Source organism: Chiloscyllium punctatum, chromosome 38 (assembly GCF_047496795.1).
Source record: "Chiloscyllium punctatum isolate Juve2018m chromosome 38, sChiPun1.3, whole genome shotgun sequence".
NCBI classification, from domain to species: domain Eukaryota; kingdom Metazoa; phylum Chordata; class Chondrichthyes; order Orectolobiformes; family Hemiscylliidae; genus Chiloscyllium; species Chiloscyllium punctatum.
Genome location: NC_092776.1, coordinates 21,602,386 through 21,614,800, shown reverse-complemented (window position 1 = coordinate 21,614,800; position 12,415 = coordinate 21,602,386). Strand labels below are relative to the sequence as shown.

At 41.5% G+C, this 12,415-nt stretch overlaps 1 protein-coding gene across 1 annotated transcript in view; it reads right to left on the bottom strand.

The window, feature by feature from the left end:
* Positions 1-12,415, bottom strand: part of gfra1b (gdnf family receptor alpha 1b) — a 189,328-nt gene that overhangs the window by 21,258 nt on the left and 155,655 nt on the right. The gene's annotated exons all lie outside the window — the stretch shown is intronic.

The following is a 12,415-nucleotide window of genomic DNA, read 5'->3' as shown; positions in this document are numbered from 1 at the left end:
GATGCTTCACAGCAGTTTCCAAAGTTCCAGTTGCCTAACTTACCTAACTGTCACTGAGGCTAAAGGTTGTAAGCTGCACAGCACATCTAAGTAATAGTTTGAAATCACCTACTATTTGACGCACTGATTCCTTTAAAGAGGTGGAGAGAATTCGCATGGCAACCACTTGACCTTCCACTAAAACTCCAAAGGTTGGTTACATTGTTTCCTGTTATGAGGACCCCATTGTCCTGCCACACACTCCAAAGTAGATTACAATGTGGTGATGGTATGTGACATAATAATGTTTACATAGACAATGCCACCATGTTTTCAACAATTGCTCTATAACATTTTGGCATACCTTTCAGTAACTTGCACAACTTCTTGTGTGAAGCACCTTTCGTAGTTAGTCTCCAAACAGAATGCAGTGAATCAAGAAGCCCACTCACCACCACCTACCCAAGAGGAACTAGAGATGGATAATGAATGCTGGCCCAGCTAGTGATACCCACATCCCATGAGTGACTAAAAAATGCCTATATCTCTATACACCTCAGCAATGTTAGAAGAACTTTGCCCCTGGCAAGCTCTCATTCAAAATTTCCATTCTCTCACTCATAATAATGATGTAACACATGCAGACACTGGTTGTTATTCTTTAACCCACCCAGGGTGCCAATCTCTGTGATGGTGCTTAGGAATGATGCAGTGCATCATAGTATCTCCATAGAAGGATTTTTTCCTTCTGAGTTAAATTCATATGGAGGTCCCTGTTGTTGTGAAGGACCTAGTGGAAAGAGAAAATGTACAAAAATTAGATTGACACTGATAAGCTGAGCAATAGTAGGCACCCACATGGGCCCCAGCTATACCTGCCTCTTTGTCAGGTACATGGAACAGTCCATCTTCCGCAGTTACTCCGGCACCATTCCCTACCTTTTCCTCTGCTACATCAATGACTGTGTTGGCACCGTCTTGCGCTCCCACAAGGAGGCTGAACAGTTCGTCAGTTTCAAGAACACCTCCTGCCCTGACCTCAAGTCACTTGGACCATTTCAGACACCTCCCTCCCCTTCTTGGACCTCACCATCTCCGTTTCCGGCGACTGACTCAACACCGACATCTACTTCAAACCCACCGACTTCCACAGCTACCTTGAGTACACCTCCTCCCATCCCCTCTCCTGTAAAAATACTATCCCTTACTGCCAATTCCTCCGCCTCCGCCGCATCTGTTCCCAGGAGAATCAATTTCACTCCAGAACATCCCAGATGGCCTCATACTTCAAGGACAGCAATTTCCCCTCCCATGGTCAACAATGCCCTCTAGCACATCTCCTCTGCTTCCCGCACTTCCGCCCTTGAACCCCACCCCTCCAACCACAATAAGGATAGAACCCTCTGGTGCTCACCTTCCACCCCACCGATCTCCGGAAATAATGCATCATCCTCTGTCATTTCTGCCACCTAGAGACAGACCCCACCACCAGATATGTAAAGCATTCCCCACTCCATTCAGCATTCCGCAGAGACCATTCCCTCCGGAACTCCCTCATTATGTCCACACCCCCACCAACTCACCCTCCATTCCTAGCACTGCAAAAGGTGTAAAACCTGGGCCCACACCTTTCCCCTCACCTCCATCTGAGCTGCTAAAGGATCCTTCAACATCTGGCAGACATTTTCCTGCCCCTCCAATCACCTCATCTACTGTGTCCATTGCTTTCATTGTGGTCTCCTCTACATTGGGGAGACAGGATGTCAACTTGTGGAATTTTTCAGAGAACATCTCTGGGACATATTCACTATACAACCCCACCAATCAGTGGCTGAGCACTTCACTCCCTCTCCCACTCCGCCAAGGACATACAAGTCCTGGGCCTCCTCCACTGCCAAATCCTAGCCACCCGATGACTGGAGGAAGAACACCTCATCTTCTGCCTTGGGACCCTCCAAACACAAGGAATCAAGGAATTTGTGTTGCAGACATTTCATTCCCTGTCTAGGTGACATCCTCAGTGTTTGGGAGCCTCCTGTGAAGCGCTTCTGTGATCTTTCCTCCGGCATTTGTAGTGGTTTGAATCTGCTGCTTCCGGTTGTCAGTTCCAGCTGTCCGCTGCAGTGGCCGGTATATTGGGTCCAGGTCGATGTGCTTATTGATTGAATCTGTGGATGAGTGCCATGCCTCTAGGAATTCCCTGGCTGTTCTCTGTTTGGCTTGTCCTATAATAGTAGTGTTGTCCCAGTCGAATTCATGTTGCTCGTCATCTGCGTGTGTGGCTACTAAGGATAACTAAGGATACACACACGCAGATGACAAGCAACATGAGTTCGACTGGGACAACACCACTATTATAGGACAAGCCAAACAGAGAACAGCCAGGGAATTCCCAGAGGCATGGCACTCATCCACAGATTCAATCAATAAGCACATCGACCTGGACCCAATATACCAACCACTGCAATGGACAGCTGGAACTGACAACCGGAAGCGGCAGATTCAAACCACTACAAATGCCAGAGGAACGATCACAGAAGCGCTTCACAGGAGGCTCCCTGAGGATGTCACCTAGACAGGGGACGAAATGTCTGCGACACAAATTCGCAGCTCAGCGAACAGAACCACAACAACGAGCACCCGAGCTACAAATCTTTTCACAAACTTTGAACAAGGAATCAATGTCGACTTCACCAGTTTTCTCATCTCCCCTCTCCTCCCTTATCCCAGATCCAACCCTCCAACTTGGCACCGCCCTCTTGAACTGTCCTACCTGTCCATCTTCCTTCCCACCTATCCACTACAACTTCTGCTCCAACCTATCACCATCACCCCCCCACCTTCATCTACCTATTGCATTCCTAGCTACCTTCCCCTCCAGCCACACCCCTCTTCCATTAATCTCTTAGTGCCCTTGAGCTCCCCCCACATTCCTGATGAAGAGCTTATGCTTGAAACAGCGACTCTCCTGCTCCTCAATGCTCACTGACTGGCTGTGCTTTTCCAGCATTACACCTTTTGACTCTGATCTCCAGCATCTACAATCCTCACTTTCTCCCAATAGTAATAGTCTTAGCAATGTAGTTTAATCTAGCTAGGATAGCTAAATGTACATTTTTTGAGGTGCATGTAAGGATATAATTAATAGTCATATACTTTGATCAGAAAAGCACTTGGTCTTGAAATCTACAATATAGTAAGCTACTGATCCTGAAAGCTTTTCGCTCCAACTTGGAGAAGATCATGACACTTAGTGTTCTTCCTCAGTTCTGCTTTTCTTGTCCTGTGTTCCACCATTTTCTCCCACAGAGGGCAAGAATTAGTAAATAACTACTGAGAGGACATAATGCATGCATGGAGCTTCAATTGGGTTTCATGCCAAGTGAGAGCATACTGAGGAAGAGGTATTCAAGGAGTTGCATCGAAAACAATTGGCTGGAGTGTCAATTCAGGAAGAAGTCATCAGACAAGAATGAGAGGCCAAGCAGCATATTTACGCAATAATGAAGGATGTGATGCAAAGTAAGAAATTATTCTGTGTGCTTGTGTGAAGTGCTGGACAAAGGGACCAAGGACAGGTTGCCAGAGGTTTTTGACATAAGGTGTGAAATAAAAGAGCTTTACTAACTTGTTGCTCCTGCCACATCATTGAAGTATTTCTTGCATTTTTATCTATGCCCTGGAATAATGCTTGCAGAAATGACCATCTCCACTGCCTCTTAAAGCCTGAGGATATTAAATTTTGTTTTTATCCTGCTTTTGTTGGGAAAAAGAACTTCTACCCTTGCCCTCACCATTTCCACCATGAGCCCCAGAATGAAAGGCAACAGTATCAACTAAATGACTGTAACCTCCCTTGAGAAAGTGCATTCCTGTTTTAAGTACTGTGTACCAACAAAACCCCATGTGTCAAGTTCAAATAACATTCCAAAGTTAAAATTCTCTGGGCAGAATTCTAGACCAACCAATGTACGCATCCACAAGATTCCTTACCAGCCTAAAACCCATTCCAGGTTCAAATCAAAGACTTACTCTCAGATCTACTTCAATATAACTCTGTAATACACCAGTAGGAATTAGCCAGAACAGCTCCAGCTGGTTCATGCTTTGATTTCTCTGTTGGATACCACTTGCCTTAATTTGAGGTCGATCGCAAGGAGCGCAGCTGTGAATGGGCAGTCATTCTGAGGTGAGGCACGGTGATAGATGCATATTCTAATTAACTCTATGCAGTAGATGAGTATCAAAATGTGAAGCAGTACTGAGTCCCATGTTCCTAGTGCCCTTCACATTTTAAATAACACATGTTCTAAATTATTTAAATAGCACATGCAAAATTATTATTGTAGTTTATGTGTAAAAGTATACATAATCAGTTTATTTGAAATGCAGCACTAGTTATTTTTTTTAATTAAGCTGTGCTTTTATCTTAAGATTCTAAACTATTAAAATAATGGAAATAAAGGATATATTTGATGTGCTTGGTATGATTTAAAATGAAGGAAAGCACATTTGTATCATTTTATAGTTTATGCAAATTACGCTATTAAAAATCTAAGATATGGGCCAATTTATGATGTTGGTCTTGGACACTGGTTTAAGCACATGCTGAATTCCATTCATGCTAATGATATGAAGGAATTAATAATGTTTTTAAATTTTGAAATAGTTGCTTCATCGCTATGCCCAGCTCAGTCCTATTATTGCAGCAAAGAACACTGGTAGAATTATAATTTTGTTCCTCAGTAATGTACATTTCAATTCTTATAGTAGCAATTTGCTGTGCTACTTAGACCAAATCTTTGGTTAGACTCCACAGTCACTTGTCAGGAACACTAACATGGCTGCATTAGTTCTGTTTACATGGCAAATGGACTCAGTACTCAAATCAACTGCATTTAGGTTAACTCAATACATTCTGCTTTGATCCCTCACTCATTGGGGAATTCTTTGAAAGGGCAGAATGAATATGTGAAATGGTCTCTGTAAACAATATATGGAATGGACTGTGATAATCACAAATTTCTTTCTGTTGTTGTCCAAGATTTTAACTCAATTCAACCAGTGCGGGCAGTTTTTACATGTGTTGTGAGAACTTCAGCTTGACATTGCCAACAAAAATTGGCATCAGTCATTACGCAACCAGCTGTCACGAGTAAAGCAGTAAAAATTTCAAAATACACATTCATGTCAAGAACATGCTGACAAACATCAGATTTTATGTGTATTTTAACATTACCAGAAAATCTTTCTATTACGCCAACCAGATGGGTTACAATCTCACCTAGCTATTGTTAACGAGCAATGATTATGTAAAGAGGAATTCATCAGAAGATTTTGTGCAATAAGCAAATTAATCAATTTAAACTTCAAAGACTATATAAATGATGTTATACTGTGATTCGTGTGATTATATAATTTCATCATAAAAAGGAAGTTCTGAGAAATGTTCAAAGCTATTTTCCTCCTCTCTTTTTTTAGCCCATATTTATGTTTTACTTCGTGTATTAGCTTTCATTAGTTATATGGCATCCAATATAATTTAGTTCAGTGCCATAGGTTCAAATTGTGAAGCAAATAATACTTTTATTTCTCCAGATTACATTTTCCTGATGGTAGCAACTGCAGTGCCTGATTTCTGAGTGAGTAATAAAACAGTTTTGCTGCTGGCATTTAACATCGAAGGTAATGATGTACTAAAAGGGCAGAGAAGAGTAATTGCAGATTTATGTACCATGTTCACATTTTTTTTCCAAACCAGCAGAATTTTCCAAGCTGTCCCGATTTCTTTAAAAGGCATTTTTCCTTTTAATATTTTACATACTGGCAGGATCTTCTGCATCCTCTGGCTTTGAGTTTGGAGGTGGATATTAACTCAGATCAAGAGGGCCTGTCACAATGCAACAATTAAAACCACCAGCTTGTCACTTTCTGACTATAGGGAGTTGTCCCTCAATATACCCCATGGGGACAGAGAAGTGGCAATTGACAGTCACCATCTGCCTTTGCTGCTGACCTCCCTACACCCTTCTCCATGCACTCCACACCCCATGAAACTCTGTTGTCCAAATGCCTTTGTCCTGGGTCACTCCATAATATGGGACCCCAGTGCCTGTCCTTCCAGCAAAAGTCACAGCCTCTGCAATGGCACTGTTGAGCAAAGGAGCTACCATCCTCTGATTGGCAAAACTTCAAACCTGATGCTTGATTCCTGGAAAAGACCCACTAATAGCCTCAGCACAGCCTAATAGGCTTGAGTTTGGTGGGCCTTCTTGAAACAACGCAACATAGTTCTCTCACTGGCTCCAGCCCACAGATAAGACCAGCAAGCCTCAATAAGGTTTTACTTATAGATGTGAGTAGTATGTTCAAACAAAAGGTGATCCAGAAATCAAAACCTAGCCATCATTTCCACTTCCAACAAAATATTGTCTGTCAATCTTTCAGTAATTTGCCAGTATAAGATATATATTGCTGGACTAAATTAAATTAAAATAAATTGCGGGACGAATTATGGTAAATAGTCACATAAACCTGAATTCTCATGTGGTTAGGCAGTTGAAGAATTAAATAACTGAGTTATTTAGAATAATTAAGGGATTTCACAGTGAGAAGCATTTTCGATCCAATGTTCAGCTCTGTTCTGGGCATAGGAATGTTGAAGAGAGTCAGATGTTTTATTTCGTAAGTTCAAGAGAGGGAGACGCTGTCAAAATCTGGTTCACAGAAACAATAAAACATCTGTTACTGTCTCCAAAAGTATACAATTGTTAATAAGATGTATCCAAATTGTACTACTCTTGACAAAAGGTGAGCCTTGTCACAGGAAACTTCTATTACTCCTATAAAAATATCTTGTTTCATTCTTGAACCTGTCAATTTAAATTTGTATCAAAAGTATCCAAAGAAGATAAACAGCTTCACCTCAGAGCAGAGTAATATGTGGTGAATTAGAATAATACTCATATCATTATAAGTCAATATAATATATAACTCGCTGTGAATAATGGCACAAAACATTTGGTGGTATCTTGTGAAATGATCAAGCCACAGATTTAGAGAAGGATGACTTTTAAGTTGTCAATTGTCTATGATCCTTTAGCTTTTCCCACAAGAAATCTATTTAAATAATTAGAACATTTTGCTAGCTTTGTTTAAGAAATATAATGAAGCACAGAGGTGTGCTCTAGAGTTGTGTTTGACTTCATAGTTTAACCCCAGACTCTGGAGATGGCAATTCACAAGGGTAGCTGTTTTTCTGGCTCGCTCTGTCTGGGGTGTAATCTGATCATGGCCCATGCAAGGGGAGAATTTAATTGCAGTGAATTTCAGATATCATCAAGGCAGTTTGATCTATTGTGAAGCCAGATAATGCTGTTTGCTGGAACAATTTCTTTCCTTCACCTCAAGTTTAATCTGTGCCCTCTAGTTCTGGATAACTCTGCCCCGGGGAGGAGACTTTGTCTGTTTATCCTATTCTTGCCGCTCATGACTTTATGGGCCTCTGTGGGGTCACCCCTCAGCCTCTGACACTCCAGGGAAAAGAGCCCCATCTTATTCAAGCTCTCCCTATGGCTCGGGCCCTCCAATCCTGGCAACATCCTTGTGGATCTTTTCTGGGCCCTTTCAAATTTCACAGCATCCTCCCAATGGGAAGGAGACCAAAATTGCTTTAAAAGAAATAGCTCACATAAAAGAAACATATCTCCTTGATGCCTCAATCTGATGTCCCGATGAAATAAATTATGCCTCCTAATGTGTTTCTTAGATATTTTGTTTGAATAGCATTAACTGATATGGCTGTAACTAATGTTATGACAAGTATTTTTTGTTACTGCATTTGAATAATTGAAATTAACTGACCCTTATAGGACATCAATAGTCACAGGTGAAGTGCTGGAAGACTGGAGGTTGGCTAATGTGGTGCCACTGTTTAAGAAGGGTGGTAAGGTCAAGCCAGGGAACTATAGAGCATTGAGCCTGATGTCGGTGGTGGGCAAGTTGTTGGAGGGAATCCTGAGGGACAGGATATATATGTATTTGGAAAGGCAAGGACTGTTTAGGTTTAGTCAATGTGGCTTTGTGCGTGGGAAATCATGTCTCACAAACTTAATTGAGTTTTTTGAGGAAGTAACAAAGAGGATTGATGAGGGCAGAGCAGTAGACATGATCTATATGGACTTCAGTAAGGCGTTTGACAAGGTTCCCCATGGGAGACTGGTTAGCAAGGTTAACTCTCACAGAATACGGGAAGAACTAGCCATTTGGATACAGAACTGGCTCAAAGGTAGAAGACACAGGGTGGTGGTGGAGGGTTGTTTTTCAGACTGGAGGCCTATGACCAGTAGAGTGCTACAAGGATCAGTGCTGGGTCCTCTACTTTTTGTCATTTACATAAATGATTTCAATGTGAGCATAAGAGGCACAATTAGTAAGTTTGCAGATGACACCAAAATTGGAGGTGAAGTGGATAGCGAAGAGGGATACTTGAGGTTACAACAGGATCTGGACCAGATGGGCCAATGGGCTAAGAAGTGGCAGATGGAGTTTAATTCAGTAAAATGTGAGGTGCTGCATTTTGGGAAAGCAAATCTTAGCAGGACTTATATGCTTAATGATAAGGTCTGAGGGAGTGTTGCTGAACAAAGAGACCTTGGAGTGCAGGTTCATAGCTCCTTGAAAGTGGAGTTGCAGGTAGATAGGATAGTGAAGAAAGCGTTTGGTATGCTTTCCTTTATTGGTCAGAGTATTGAGTACAGGAGTTGGGAGGTCATGTTGCAGCTGTACAGGACATTGGTTAGGCCACTGTTGGAATATTGCATGCAATTATGGTCTCCTTCCTATCGGAAAGATGTTGTGAAAGTTGAAAGAGTTCAGAAAAGATTTATAAGCATGTTGCCGGGGTTGGAGAATTTGAACTATAAGGAGAGGCTTAACTGGCTGGGGCTGTTTTCCCTGGAGTGTCGGAGGCCGAGGGGTGACTTTATAGAGGTTTACAAAATTATGAGGGGCATGGATAGGGTAAATAGGCAAAGTCTTTTCGCTGGGGTCGGGGAGTTCAGAACTAGAGGGCATAGGTTTAGGGTGAGAGGGGAAAGTTAAAAAACAGACCTATGGGGGAACTTTTTCACACAGAGGGTGGTATGTGTGTGGAATGAACTGCCAGCGGAAGTGGTGGAAGCTGGTACAATTGCAACATTTAAGAGGAATTTGGATAGGTACATGAATAGGAAGGGATTGGATGGATATGGGCCGGGTGCTGGCAGGTGGGACTAGATTGGGTTGGGATATCTGGTCGGAATGGACATGTTGGACTGAAGGGTCTGTTTCCATGCTGTACATCTCTATAACTCTATGACTCTATACTACCCGTGTATCCAATAGATTACTTCAAATGAGCCTCATGTTGACAAGTCAGACAGAATTATATTTACATACATGGGACAGGCAAAAGTCCCATTTCCTAATCTTACATTGTTGTGGAGGACATACAGTCATAGAGTCATAGAGATGTACAGCATGGAAACAGGCCCTTCGGTCCAACTCGTCCATGCTGACCAGATATCCTAAACTAATCTAGTCCTAATTGCCAGCACTTAGCCCATATCTCTCCAAACTGTTCCTATTCATATACCCATTCAGATGCCTTTTAAATGTTGTAATTGTATCAGCCTCCACCACTTCCTCTGGCAGTTCATTCCAAATACACATTACCCTTTGCGTGAAAAAGTTGCCCTTTAGGTCCCTTTTAATTTTTCCCCTCACCCTAAACCTATGCCCTCTAGTTCTGGACTTGCCCACCCCAGGGAAAATATCTTATCTATTTATCCTATCCATGCTTCCATGATTTTGTAAACCTCTTTAAGTCACCCCTCAGCCTGTGACACTCCAGGGAAAACAGCTCCAGCCTATTCAGCCTCTCCCTATAGCTCAAAGCCTCCAACCCTGGCAACATCTTTGTAAATCTTTTCTGAACCCTTTCAAGGCCTTATTGAGTTGAAGAAAGTCGGGTGTCGCAGTAACGGAGGCTCTGTCACGGAGCCAGAAGCTCCGGATTTGAGTCCCATTTCAGTACTTGATGATCAAAGAAGATATGTTCATGATTCAGACAAACAGGGCAAATATCAACTTGTAAGTCCTCCCCAAAAATACCAATTCCAGCTGGTAACAATGGAGAAGATTCCTGATCTGTCATGCAATGGCAAAAACAATTGATGGCTATGCCATCACTGTCCATAATTCTGATCTAAAAATGCATCATGCTACAATAATTCTTTGGGGAGCAGATTGGCTCAGTCAGCTTGATGTGTGTGACTGGTGCCAACAGCACAGGGTATCATCTCCATGCCATTCGGGCTGTATTTGGGACCTGTCTCCTTACCTTATCCATGGTGAAGATCGCCACACTATAGATTCAACCTATTTTTGGGCAGACAACTAAATAAGAGAAAGGACCTTTACTGGGCTAAAATAATATTCATCAAGTGACATACAGTGCTTGTTACACATTTTTAATGAGTCATTTAAAGTAGTGAACTCCTGGCTAACTATTTATCAAAAACAGTAAAAGCAAAGTATTGTGAACGGTGGACATCAGAAATAAATCTGAAAAAAAATATAGCAAGTGTTGGGGATTCTCAGTAGCTCTTGGAGCATGTGGAGAAAGAAACAGAGCTTAAGGCAGCACAGTGGCTCAGTGGTTCGCAATACTGCCTCAGTGCCAGTGATCTGGATTTAATTCCAGCCTTGGGCAACTGTCCATGTGGAGTTTGCACATTCTCCCTGCATCAGCATGGGTTTCCTCCGGGGGTACTGATTCCTTCCCACAGTCCAAAGATGTGCACGTTAGGAGGATTGGCCATGCTAAATTGCCCATAATATCCAAAGATGTGCAGGCTAGGTGGGTTAGCCATGGGAAATGCAGGATTACAGGGAGAAGATAGGGAGGTGGGATACTCTTTGGAGGATCTGTGTCAACTTGATGGGCTGAATGACCTGCTTCCACACTTTAGGCATTCTCATGTTTCAAGTCCAATATGGCTCTTCTTCAGAACATAAAAAGGTATATTAGACTCAAACATTAACACTATTTCTCTCTCCTCAGTTGCTGCCAGACCTGCGGCATATCTCTGGCACTATTTGATTTCCTTCTTAAAGTGTTGAGTTTTGTTCTCACAATTGAAGCAACTTCAGAGCTGAGGAGCCCAAGATTTCCCACTATTTGATCACTGAACTACTGACAAACACTTCCAGATCACGCACATAACAAAAACTGCATAAATCAAAATAAATGGCGTTCCACGCTGTCACAATGTCCAAATAATGCCTTCAATTGCTCTAGCATAATGGTTTCAATTCCCATTTCAACTATTTTGAGATCTCGATATATTACATTGCAAATTTAGCATTACATTCTTGGCTGTATTGTGTCATACACACTTGCCCACAAAAACATGGCTAGTGTTGTACTGTATTTGCCGAAGGATTTTTACAGTAAGCAGGCAGATTTACATCCATTAAAACTGGCTGAAGGTTAATTAAAGGTCCCAACCAATGTTAATTCATTGTAACACCCAATCACCAAAAATATTGCAGTATTTATCATCCTGATTACCTTACTGGGGGATCAGTGCATGTTAATTGCTTAAGAAAAAAACTAGCAAATAAATCTTAAAAACTAAGGAATTATTGATAGTCCTTTGCAGCTCAGCAGAAACTTCCATGCATGGAATATCACACCAGTGATTGCACATGTTATTGTTCCATCACAAAACATATTAGACATGAATGACATTGTTGAGTGTAAATTATCAAGTGTTCTTCAGTAATAGAATAAATGAAAAATCTTATTAACTAGTTTGATGTTCAAAACTATGAAATGGTGAATTAATGATGAAAGCGATTTCAGAGCCACAGTCCAGTAGGTTTCAGATGCCACTGGCAGCCAACGGAACAGAAAAATTGGGTTGCATTTAGAACAGGAGGCCAATTTCCTATCACCTTTTTTTTTCACCCTTGCTAAAGTTGAATTTAATCCTCTCAACGATTTAATCATCATTTTCCAGCAACATGTAATGTCACTTGCCCTTCATTGACAATTTTTGCTCAAGCTGTTAAACAAAGTATCGAGGAACTGCAGACTGCTCTATTTTATAGGAGATGAGTTTGACAGGATTGGTACAGAAGCATATTACCTGCTGTTCAGTGAAGACAGAAATAATTGCTATGGTCATTATGTCTACTAACTAATGCATTCAATAAGAATTCATTTATGATTTTGCAAACACATAGTAACCAGAGGAAATCTTTCCTCACAGAATGGCTTTAAAAACACATCTGAGTGAAGAAGCAGAGTAGTAAAGAACACAAATAGGAACAAATTATCAGCAAATAGTTTATACCATTATTCCTTAATGGTGCATAAAACACAGATGCT